This window comes from Mchenga conophoros, linkage group LG22 (assembly GCF_057382185.1).
Source record: "Mchenga conophoros isolate Kocher_MC1m ecotype Shallow Benthic linkage group LG22, M_conophoros_male_GT1.1, whole genome shotgun sequence".
Lineage (NCBI taxonomy): Eukaryota > Metazoa > Chordata > Actinopteri > Cichliformes > Cichlidae > Mchenga > Mchenga conophoros.
Genome location: NC_140546.1, coordinates 37,242,199 through 37,255,243, shown reverse-complemented (window position 1 = coordinate 37,255,243; position 13,045 = coordinate 37,242,199). Strand labels below are relative to the sequence as shown.

General features: G+C 38.8%; 1 protein-coding gene across 7 annotated transcripts in view; it reads right to left on the bottom strand.

The window, feature by feature from the left end:
• thrb (thyroid hormone receptor beta) overlaps nucleotides 1-13,045 on the bottom strand; it is a 112,293-nt gene that overhangs the window by 10,822 nt on the left and 88,426 nt on the right. The gene's annotated exons all lie outside the window — the stretch shown is intronic.

Here is a 13,045-nt window from a genome sequence, read left to right as displayed (position 1 = left end):
AGACTCTAATGTGTATTTAGATCCTGCTGTGCAGCTTATGGAAAGATAGGGCACATATTAGTGCAATTATTTGGGATTTACTTAGAATAATGAATACCTGCACAAAAACCAAAATAACATTTTGGTTTAGGTCAGCAGCTAAATCAAATTCAGGGATTGCGCCATGAAAAACTGTGCGAATGCATGTAAATGTACAAAATAGCACTAAGATTTATTGTCTCTTGTTGCGCAAAGAATTTTAAATTGCTGAAAAACATTTAGTGTGGAAATTTGTAAACCAAAAATTCCAATTTATTTGTTTTTCTTGTCACTTTTTGACTCAACTAATTGTTTGCAAAATTAGTTGAGTCTAAAAGTGTTTTAAATATCTCTATATATTTATATATATCTATATATATAGATTTAAACAATGAAACATTGTGTGGTCCGTTTCTGTAAAGGCACTTATTAATCCCAGAGAGGTTATGCTCAGTCATACTAATGAGGCGTCCTCGTCAATAATAATGACAGCCTTGAGATTTAAATGTATTTCAAATTTGCACGGTAAACAATATTTTTTCACACACAGGTGTTAAAGTGGCAAACAGCGGGTCAGCATCATTAGAAAATATGAATTAAGAATGGAAGTCACTGACATTAATATGCATCTCGAGGCAGATGACCAAATATTATAGTCCATTTATGAATTACAGTAAATTATCATTTCATGTCAAATCATTGAAACTCTGCATGATGCCATGGACGAGCTTTTAAAATAAAAACTCTTTTTTCTTTTAATTTAGCATCACCAATGTCTCTAGTTAAGACTGACCAAAAAAAGTAGACCACCTGAAAATAGTAACAGTGCCACAATCACCTATTACAATCTGTTTAAAGGTCTGTTTTGGTATGTTGCATATCCATCCAAGTCAACCAAAAGATGTCATCTCTCCAGCGTATCCTGGGTCTACCCCGAGGTCTCCGCCTGGTGGGACATTACTGGACCGCCCCACAGAGGAGGTGCCCCTGGTCATCATCCCATCCCAACTGCCTCCTGTCGACACAGAAGAGCACGGGCTCTACCCCAAATATCTGGACTCTACACCCTGTCTCTGTGGGTGAGCACAGCTCAATCCAGCCACAAACCACTCCAGTACAAGCTGGCAGTCATTACTCCATGAAACAACAAAACCACGGCATCTGCCAGAGCTAAAACTGAACCAGACACTATGTGCCCCATGACTGTGCTTACAATTCTGTTCATAAAAATGATGCAGAGCATTGGTGTCAACGAGCAGCCCTGGGAGAGTCCAACACCCACCAAGAAACAGTCAGACCAATGCAGACCAGCTCTGGTGTTGCAGGGACAAATAGCTTGCAACAACGAGCATGATATCCCATACTCCCAAAGCACCCGCCCTGCACAATAACTTAAGGGATGTGGTTGAATGGTACTAGTACTACTACTACTCCCATCCAATGTTGTGCAAATCTGCGTTGCGCACAAAAAAAAAAAAAAAACTAACCTGAATTGAAATTAAAATTAAAACTTTAACAATTCTGTTTGCAGTGTTAGTCAGTGACTGGCTGCTCCCGTATGGGATCAGAACGATGCCACCTTATCCCAAAGTCCAGCCAATGATGTGATTCACATTCGTATATACGCAGCTAATCAACGTGGCTGACAGGCTATGACAGCGTCCTTATGTGCCGGTGTTTTAGCAAAGCGGCTGATGTGGAGTGAAGCCACGTTAATGACAACGTGTACAACCATTGGAGATGTGAGCAGGACAGACGGAACAACTGACGGACAAAGTGTGGACTTTATACCAGTTTTTAAATTGTGTTGATCGGCCACGTAAAACCAGAGTTATGATAAAATATCTGCAATGTTTGGTTTTCTTCCTGAATACTGTCGTTGTTTATATTTACTGCAGGAAGAAACGGTGAAAACGGCGTTTTATAAGGAAAACGCTCGAAAGCCTGTGAGCAAAAACACCAAAACTCCCAGCCTTTCCTATTGGTGGAAAAATGTACCATGTGGACCAATCAAAGAATGATATGGCAACATGGCCTTTAGTTGTTTAGGACGGGGGAAGTTTTAGGAGTGACGGCGTGTTTCAGATGTGAGAGATTTGAGACGTTTAGCACAAATCTTGTGTAGTTAGTGTGTAGTTAGTGTGTAGTTAGTGTATAGTTAGTGTGTAGTTAGTGTGTAGTTAGTGTGTAGTTAGTGTGTAGTCAGTGTGTAGTTAGTGTGTAGTTAGTGTGTAGTCAGTGTGTAGTTAGTGTGTAGTTAGTGTATAGTTAGTGTGTAGTTAGTGTGTAGTTAGTGTGTAGTTAGTGTGTAGTCAGTGTGTAGTCAGTGTGTAGTTAGTGTATAGTTAGTGTGTAGTCAGTGTGTAGTTAGTGTGTAGTCAGTGTGTAGTCAGTGTGTAGTCAGTGTGTAGTTAGTGTGTAGTCAGTGTGTAGTTAGTGTGTAGTTAGTGTGTAGTTAGTGTGTAGTTAGTGTGTAATTAGTGTGTAATTAGTGTATAGTTAGTGTGTAGTTAGTGTATAGTCAGTGTGTAGTCAGTGTGTAGTCAGTGTGTAGTCAGTGTGTAGTCAGTGTGTAGTCAGTGTGTAGTCAGTATGTAGTTAGTGTGTAGTTAGTGTGTAGTCAGTGTGTAGTTAGTGTGTAGTCAGTGTGTAGTCAGTGTGTAGTTAGTGTGTAGTTAGTGTGTAATTAGTGTATAGTTAGTGTGTAGTTAGTGTATAGTTAGTGTGTAGTTAGTGGGTAGTTAGTGTGTAGTTAGTGTGTAGTCAGTGTGTAGTTAGTGTGTAGTTAGTGGGTAGTTAGTGTGTAGTTAGTGTGTAGTCAGTGTGTAGTTAGTGTGTAGTCAGTGTGTAGTTAGTGTGTAGTCAGTGTGTAGTTAGTGTGTAGTCAGTGTGTAGTTAGTGTGTAGTTAGTGTGTAGTTAGTGGGTAGTTAGTGTGTAGTTAGTGTGTAGTCAGTGTGTAGTTAGTGTGTAGTCAGTGTGTAGTTAGTGTGTAGTCAGTGTGTAGTTAGTGTGTAGTTAGTGTGTAATTAGTGTGTAGTCAGTGTGTAGTTAGTGTGTAGTTAGTGTGTAGTTAGTGGGTAGTCAGTGTGTAGTCAGTGTGTAGTTAGTGTGTAGTCAGTGTGTAGTCAGTGTGTAGTCAGTGTGTAGTTAGTGTGTAGTTAGTGTGTAGTTAGTGGGTAGTTAGTGTGTAGTTAGTGTATAGTTAGTGTGTAGTTAGTGTGTAGTCAGTGTGTAGTTAGTGTGTAGTCAGTGTGTAGTTAGTGTGTAGTTAGTGTGTAGTTAGTGTGTAGTTAGTGTGCAGTTAGTGTGTAGTTAGTGTGCAGTCAGTGTGTAGTGTAGTCAATAGTTGTGTTGTGTGTCAGAACAATGAGGCGACTGCTGAGTGTTACAGGTGTTACAGCAGTGACACATCTGCTGCTGTCAGGCCTGCAGGTATCAGGCTGTTGTTCTCCTTCATCTCATAGTGGACAGAAATTATTTTTGGAGCGGCACAAATAATTTGTGTGGCATCAGATTTGATGCAGAACAGCTGATTGTTCTGTAAATAGTTTGAAATGTTTGTTTAAAAAACGCCTCAGTAACTTTTTTGCAGAAGTAACTATATAATTAATTACCCAACATTGGTCATTATTTACTGTATTTTGCAGACAGTTACAGACTCTCTCCCAGACCACAGACTCAGAATACAGTCAGAGCTTTATTTAATAAAAAAAAAAAAAGAAAGAAAGTTGTGTTTTCAAAATTGGAGTTGAAGTTATTTTTCCTTCCAACAGTGTTAACATGCTGCACAGGACAGGAACAAGATTTTTATAATTTTCATTGTAAGTGGGCTAAAGCAGTTAATTAAAAGTAGTCTAACATAAATGCTGTAATTTGATTACTTTAATAAACATGTAACTTGGATGGATTGGATGCTGGCGTGACCACAGTGCACACGTCTGCTGTTGCTCACATTGGTCCAAGGGACGCTCAGGGAGTTTGTGTTCGCTCAGACACGTGAAACATTAGAGGGAACATTGCTCCCACCCACGCTTAAATATCCTTGACAGGATGAAGAGCTGGTCTCAGTTTCTGTGACCGAGACAAAAACTGCTTCTCCAGAATCTGAGGTTTGAGTACCAGGTGGATACTCGTCTCCAGTACCCTGACATAGTCCCAGGGAGGCTGAGAAGCACGATCCCCTAAAGCTGGTAGACTTTCTCCGATCCCCCTTCTTGAAGAACTACCACACCGTGTACCAAATTTCACACTTAATTTTATATTTAATCAAATAGGTAAGAAATAATAATATACATCTGACACACAAGACATAAATATGTGTAACAGACGTCTCCCATCCAAGTACTAACCAGGCCCGACCCCGCTTAGCTTAGGGCTGGGTATCGTCACTGATTTCTAGAATCGATTCAATTCCGATTCACAAGGTCCCGAATCGATTTGATCCACGATTCGATTTAATTCGATTTGATTCGATTCGATTCTGGGAAATTTTGACAGTCAGAAATATTATAATTCAGATCAGCACATTTACATATTTTTGTATCTATAAAAAGGAAGCTGACACACGCAAGACTTTATCAAAGGTGTGAGCATCACAGCAGATGCCTTTGTGTCAAAGTAGCTGAAGATAAAACACAGAAAAACATGAAGGTGATTTTCCTGTTCTGGGATTTTATAAAAATATTCTGCAGTACATCAAAAACGAAAGAAAACCATTAATCAACACATGAACATCACCTCTGAAGTTACAGCGGTTTTATTAGAGACACGGCTAAGCGTTTTGCATTTTGCTTAATTTTAAAAAGTTTAAATTTGTTCAATATTGAACAGCAGAAATTAGGTTTACTTTTCGGAAGTAAGTAAAAGGGAAAAAAAACGTCGGCCGACAGCCTGTAAACAACGGTAGACTTGTGTGTAACAAGCAAGCGAATAATGCAGAAAAGAGAGAGAGAGAGAGAGAGAGAGAGAGAGAGAGCTGTGCATGAAGTGTGATTTTTATCCTGAAAAGTCAGCAAAAGTCAGAGGGAATTCATGACGATGTTTATGTGAAACGTGGTTTGGATCTTCTTTTGCTGCTGGTTCGGTCAATATTGTTTGGAGAGAGATAAAACTAACAGCCATATGATCAGCGCAAAAAGGGCGTAAACACACAGCGCAGACCCGCGGATCAGAATCAGCGAGCTGTCGGCTTTCAGCCCCGACCGTCAGCTGAGAAAAGCGACATCTAACTGATCCTGATCCGTCGGCGCTGTGTGTTTACGTCTTTGTGCAGAAGCCGTGCACCTGCTCTCATTTACTGTCTTAGCTGTTTGGTGGTTGTTGAAATTTTGTGATCTTTCACCTGAGATTCTGGCATTTCGGGCAAAATAAATTAATATTAAAAAATCGATTCAGGATTTTAATGAATCGATTTTACGTTATCCAAGCTAGAATCGATTTTAATCGATAAATCGATTATAAAAACCCACCCCTAGCTTAGCTCCTGAAACCAGACAAGCTCAGGGTGGTACGGTGGTAAACTAACAGATGTCCAAAGTTATTACATTTTAATCTGAAACGTGGTGGTGGGAGTAGAGAACCACTTTTCTATGCCTTGTGCAGGACTCACAAAGTTTGTACAAAAAAGGGAACTCATTACATACAATAATCCTCATATACTGTAGCATCTACATGTGTGTGTTTATAGACAGAAGCTGGCTAGTGTAAGACCAGCATGAGTAAAGAGTTCATGGGGAAATACGAGAAAGCTTTGTTGCTGTGCTAAAAGAAAACGATCTACTGTGTTATTAATAAACTTTCCTCATTACCATTTTCCTCTTTCTCTGTAAAAGTCTTCTGGATGTCTGCCTCTCTGTGACTGAATGTTTTTAACAGACAACCTTGACCTTGATTGTTGTTTATTTATGGAAAGCTCTCTAATTGTTAATTGGTTCTTCATTAAAGACAGGAACAACAGATAGAACAGTTACCGTTAAATACAGGCTGCTGTCAAACATGCTTTGCTGTACTTGTAAGACTCAAAGATTTCTTATTAAAATGCAAGTTGGAAAACTCCTGAGATCAGCTGAAGATCAGTAATAAAAACAACAACAATAAGGCTTTAAAGACAAGTGATAAGTAATAATAGTATATAGCTAAAAATACCTGTCGTGGAGGTGAGTTATAAAGCTGCTTTATCTACTTAAACAAAGAGTAGTGACTGTGTAATAAGATTGAACATTTTGACTTGTTCCGTTAAAAATACGTTTCAGTGTTCAGCGTTTGATTGATCTGCCTGGGAGAACAGTTAAAAAGGCTTATCGTGGGATTAGCAACTCCATTAATGTAATAAGTGTGAGTGTGTGACCAGTAGATGTGATCAACATGCAACAGCTGGTAAGAGGCTGGTCCTATGAGGCAAATCTTCTTGCAAAGAGGGCTTGATACCAGTTTAACTTTTTGATGAGGTGATGTCCTGGTCCTGAACTAATCTTGTTTGTCGTTTCTTAACAACTGTTAAGCATTTGTCAGACAGAGTTTAACGCCTGTCAATAATGAAACAATCTGTTGTCTGAGTGGATGGTGTGACTGTCTACGCTTTTTTCTATGCCACGTTTTGGACTTTTAGTGACGAATTTAGTTCATTTGTCACATTTTTTAATCTCCAATTCTTTGTCTTCTTCGTCTTTGTCACATAAAGTGAAGCTTTATTAGATGCTGAAAAGCTGTTTAAATGCAGTATTAAAACAGCATAAATAGAAAATAACCTTAATATTTGCATATGACTCACATAAATATCATTTATTAAGATATTTATATATATATTTCTTTAAATATATACTTTTGTCACTGAGCTTTGAGAAGACAATCTAGCAAGTGTAGCAGATCTGAAAGCACTTATGTCTTTATTAAAATTAAAATATTAAAATAGAGAATGTTAATATGGTAAAATGCAATATACTCAGATGCCCGGTGTATCACTTTTAGTATCTGGAAAACAACAAGTACTAAAAAAGGAAAATCTACAGTAAATTACGAGCCTCTATGAATTTTCCTACTTACCCGGGGTGGTCACATAAATGCCAGCTGTCTCTTTTTTCCTCCCCTATGTAAAAAATACAAATGTACAAATACGATCCAGCATGGTCTCTAATGGATGACTCGAGGTATTCCTGCCAACAGCTGAAGTAACCAGCGAGGCCTTTGACCAAAAAACGCCCCAACTTTCCGTGCCGTGCACCTACGAGACAAACTTCGCTCCCAGTGGCTCTTTACCACACTGGCCCCGCGGCGGGCTTTTGTACATTCCCTCCCTTGATCGTTTGAGGACTCGGGGGTTCAAAGCTTGGTCATTAACAATTTTTGGGTGTGAGGAATCTCTTTTATCCAGGGGCCCTCAGTTAACATGATCTCCAGTGCCAGTTGTCCCTGGCTACTCTTTGTTACCTGAGGAGGCCACATTAGTTGGTTAACCTTTCCCTTAAAGTTCAGGGTAAGCTGAGGGGAACAACAGAAGGCTACCCTCAGTAAAGGTTAAAGTTGGAGAGGATTATCCTGCACTTTAGGAAGTGAACTTGTTTTGAATCCTGCTCTTCCTTTTTTCTCATTATAAATACTGTCATTGCCTTCTCTACACAACTCCACAAGGATTAGACGCCCAACACGCCCAGAACTGCAAACATTTGCTGAATGAATCATCATATTGTTAAAGAAATATCACCTTGTTTATGAACACGAATCGCAGAATTTAGACAAACTTGTAGGGTTGTGTTTATATTCTACAACCTGATCCTGTTATGAGGGATCGAGTGCAGATCACCAGCAAAGTCCAAAAAAGGTTTTCCAGGCGAGACAAAAAATGCTGTTCTTACAGCCGTGTCTGCTTCCAGCACCGATTTTATTAAGAAGTCTAGAGAGGAGCGACTGCTGAGAGGCAGTGTGCAAAGCATCATGGGAAGAGAGTTTAAGAGCCAAATATTACTGAATGCGATTTTGCATAATACACAACTGGAAAATGAAAACAAAGATGACAAAAACATTTCAGGTAAACTTAAAACGCTCCACATTCAGGACATGATACAAATGCATGAGGGGGCGGGGGGGTGGGGGGTGTCATTTGTTTTTGTTTACGTTTGGAAAAATGGAAACGTGATGATTCATATTATTCATTCAGAAAGAATACAATCAAAGTTAAATCTGCAAAAGGGATTTTTCTTATTAAACAGAGTTCAACACCATCTAAAGAGTTGTCCTTTAACACATGAAGCACACAGACAGATGCTCTACACTTTCCGCTCCTCTGTTTAGTTGAAAAATGCTCTGAAAGGAAACTGAAAAGTAACTGTCCTTTAACTGTACGCTCAAACTAATTTCCAATTAAACATTCGTTCCATCCGCCATCAGTTCTGCCTTTTGGTCCAAAAGAATCATGAAAACTTCCTGTTTGACGCTAAGATGACCTTCAGGGTCATCCGTCACATGAAAACCAAAATAGTTCCAAACGCCAGATCTGAATGAGGGTGGGGGAGGTTCAATTTGCCATGTTGCAACGAGCTTAGCTTCTGTCTTGCTAACTTGCGCTGGGCTCAGTGGATCTGCGCTGGACAGTGCAGCCTAGGCGGAGTAGTCGAACGCAGATTCACTGAGCGCTCAACACAGACAGCATCGTCAGAAGAAAAGTTGATAAAATAAATTACAAATGTTGTATTGTTCGATACATATGCGTACCGAACCGAAAGCACTGTATCGAACGGTTCAATATCGATACGAATATCGTTGCACTCCTAATATATATGTATATAGATTTTTTTTGATTAATTGAGTGAGCCAAAGCATGGCTGCTGTTTTCTGTTGTGTCCACAGTACCTACAGAAAGAAACATCTACCTTTAGTCAGATCTGTGAATTTGAAAGGATTTTGTATAAGTTTATACTCAAGTTTAAATAAACAACAACACTAAAGCTATTCTGTTATACCTGTATGTAAAACACACACTGCACCCAAAATATTTCATAGTTCAGCAAAACTGATCAATCTAATAAACTTAAACCTGCTCCAGCCTCCCTACTCTGGTATTTTAAAGAGTACTTACCAGAAATATTAAACAACCTAACTAACAGGGCTGCAAACTCCCAGCAAAAAGAAAAAATAGGGAACCACCCCCCGCCCTCCACCTCATGATGCTTAATCAACTTTAATTTAATGCACATGTAAAAAAAAAATGCACAGAAATCAATTATTTTTCAAGAATAATTAAACAGATTCAACATCTTTCTTCAACAGAACTGCAGACTGCACAGATGGTTCCCAAAGGAAAAAGTACTATAGCTTACTAGGGTATATTAGACTTAACAGTTACTATATGCAGTAATGGACTTCTATATATTTTACATCAGATTAAAACTTTGGGTGTCAGATTCAGATAATTATTTATTAAAAGCTCGACATTGTAAATGAGAATAAGAAAGAAAAGTATGTCTTTGTGCCCCCTTTTCCCTGTTCATGCCCTATCGGCCCCCCGGCTAAACTTTGCTAGATCCGCCCCTGCACAGTTACGTCAGCTGTGTAGAAAAAGATCCTGGTGTAGAAAGTAATATTAAATACATTCTAACAACAGCTGATCAAGCTTAAACGTGCTGCTGTTGTTCAGCCGCTGGTTTCCTCTTTCTGGCGCAAAAACAAAGAAGAGAGACGATCAGCTGATCATTGATCAGTTTCATGACTGAAGTAGCAGCAGGAGAGAGAGAGAGGCAGTCGCTCCATATATCGCTTGTTAAGCTTAACGCTGGAATGCTTTACAAACATTCAGAGATGAACTTACACACTTGCTTTACTTCTCTCTGGGATCACTTCCTCAGAGATGAAATGCCGGTTTGGTAGCGAGGCTACAAACACACAGCCGCTCTATCACGTGAGCACACTGCTGCGACGTGCTACGGTTATGAGCAGAGTTACGCCGTGTCGCAGGTTTTATGAGGTGCTTGTGTGATATTTAATGTTTAAATATGTTTATATTGTCTATCCTGTAAAATAGTCAGATGTCTATTCATATTAATGTACAGAATTCACCTGCTTGCTGCTACTACTGCACATTCACCCAATGTATATACTACATATACATATATATATATATATGTATATACTACATATATATATATATATATATATATATATATATATATATATATATATATATATATATACATATACATATATATATATATATGTATATGTATATATATATATGTAGTATATACATATATATATATATATGTATATACTACATATATATATATACATATACATATATATATATATATGTATATATATATATATATGCTGTCCTTGTGTGTTGGCCCTGCGACAGACTGGCGACCTGTCCAGGGTGGACCCCGCCTCTCTCCCTATGACAGCTGGGATAGGCTCCAGCGCCCCCCCGCGACCCGGAAAAGGATAAGCGGAAGCGAATGGATGGATATATTATATTCTTCTTTTTTTGTACATTTTTTAAATTTTTAATTTTTTTAAGACTTGTGGTGGTCTGCGAGCAGACGATGGTGATCTGAGGGGATGAAAAAAGGAAAGAAGTTCCATGTAGGCGTGTTAAACTGCAATAGTTTGAATATATTCAATGAATATTTCAACAACGTAGTGCACTCTTATACAAAACAACACCCACTTACCTGTAGCTTTATTACAAACATGTTTAAAGTGTAATTTTAAAAAGAACAAAGACCTCTTTCACTTGTAAGGTTGTATCAGTATCAGAGTGTAATGACGTGATCTGGTCACAGGCGCACGGTGCACCAAACCAGGCTGGTATCCACGTCCCATAAATGCAACAGGTGTTTAGTGTGGGTAAGAATGATTGCAGTGAACTCACCATCAAATCTATAACACAATTACTTATGAAAGGAAAATCAATGTGTTGCCGTGGCAACGTCTGAACCTGACTGAAATGCTTTCATACAGAAAATGATTCCTGCAGACTTTATTTTTCACACATGGCTTTTGCTGGTTTCCTTCATTTCTATTAAAGAAATAATAATAATAATAGGTCATGTGATTATAATAGGTCATGTGATTATAATAGGTCATGTGATTATAATAGGTCATGTGATTATAATAGGTCATGTGTTGTTATCATCTGAGGTTTTTGATTTTAGGAGCTGCTAATGACCTGATGATTTGGATTACTTCCTGATATGTGAACAATGAACACACACACACACACACACACACACACACACACACACACCTTATCACTTATTGAACAGCATTCTGTAAGGAGACACTTTAAGAGCCAAATGTGTTCTCATAGTTGCTGACACAGCATTTCATCTGTGCAGCAGTTCGGGGTCGACTTCTTCAGCTTTCAGTGGGTGACAGGGCTGCAGTGCTGTGGAACCACGGTGTTGGTATATGTGCAGAATGTGGTCAGCACTGTCTCAGGAAGGAAAGCTCCTTCTGAATATAATAATAATTATGGGATCTTTATAGGTTTGCTATGTGCACTTATGCAACCCTGTCACCTTTTAAGGACATTTCTTATCACTCCTTAAGCCCCAAGATGATTCCAAGCTACAGATCCTGCATAGCTGCTTAGACTCTATTAAAGCTTGGATGGCTGACAGCTTTCTCCGACAGAAGTTTGTGCTCCTGACAGATTTGTGTCTAAGGTAATAGAAACCTTTGGTCCCCTTGCATACGTCTGCTAAACCCTCTGTCTCCGGGTAACTTCACACTTTTACATTGATGCTCGTGTCAAATCTCTGCTTCACTCTTGTTTTTAAACCACTTAAGAAATATTGCCAAGTTAATCCCACAGTGTCACACTCTGAACTGTAAACTGTTATTGGTGCATATATTTCAACACTGTAATTCACTGTTCACTAGTCTAAGCCAAATGTCTCCAGCATGCTGCGGCGAGGCTTCTTCGTCCTCACATATCACTTTTAGAGCTCTGCATGGAAAAGAACCTGCACACATCTGAGTATGTGCTCAGCAGGTCCCTGGGTCATGTGATCAGGGCTGTGCATTACGCTGAAAATGAAGGAGTAACAGTGACCCCAGAATCTCTCCCTCTGTGGGCTCTCCCACACAGCTGAGAGTCAGCTTTTTAGACTTGTGTTCGACTGACCTTTGTTTTCAGGGTTCTGGTTAACCCTTTAAGACCTACCACAGAACCAAGTCCACCAGAGCTTATATCATATTTTTTACATGCTGTGGAGCCATTTTTGGGAGCATTTCAAGTTGCTATACATCAATACAACTGTTATAGCCCAGATTTTAATAATATGTATGCATTAAGTCCATAGTAATTACATAAATTGCAAAAAAGTGCAATAAACTACCAAAAAATTGAAAATTGTTTTTGTTTTTTAACATATATTTCTAGTTAGAGAAATTTAAGAGGCTCATCCCTCAAAACTGTAAATACAAAAAAGTTTCACAAAATAGTTTCCCACCACAGGAAATTTATTTTGAGTGTCTTCATAGTTCTATTTTTGAAATACACCAATTTTTATACACTGCAGGAAAAACGAAAATAAATATTATACAACAAATTTGCAAAAAAGCAGCATATGCATCAAAATAAACTATTTCCAGCAGTGCAATATGAGTCCTCAGCATCCCAGAAAAGACACAGAAAGTCATAAAGTCAAACATAACTTTTAAAAAGACCAGCATAGGCTCATGAGGCCCTGATGGTAAAAAACTACATTTCCACGAAAATGACGTCACTTCCGGTTTCGGGCAGGTAATGGCGGACGTGCGAAAGTTCGCGCTGACGTCTATTCCAAGTATGAAGTGTTATGAACAGCTGATGGATCGGCAAAGCGTGTTTCTGGAATATTATGTTTTTGTTGCTGCAAGTGCTTTTTATGCAGTTTTTGCAAAGCTGTATGTGGAAGGAAACTGTGACCGAGGACAAGCTGATGGCATCAGATGTAAGTACAACTCCTCCAGTTTCATATGCAAAAAAAATTATTGCGCTAGCTTACGTGGCTGCAGAGCTACCGGGATTTAAAAATAGTTACACAAAAT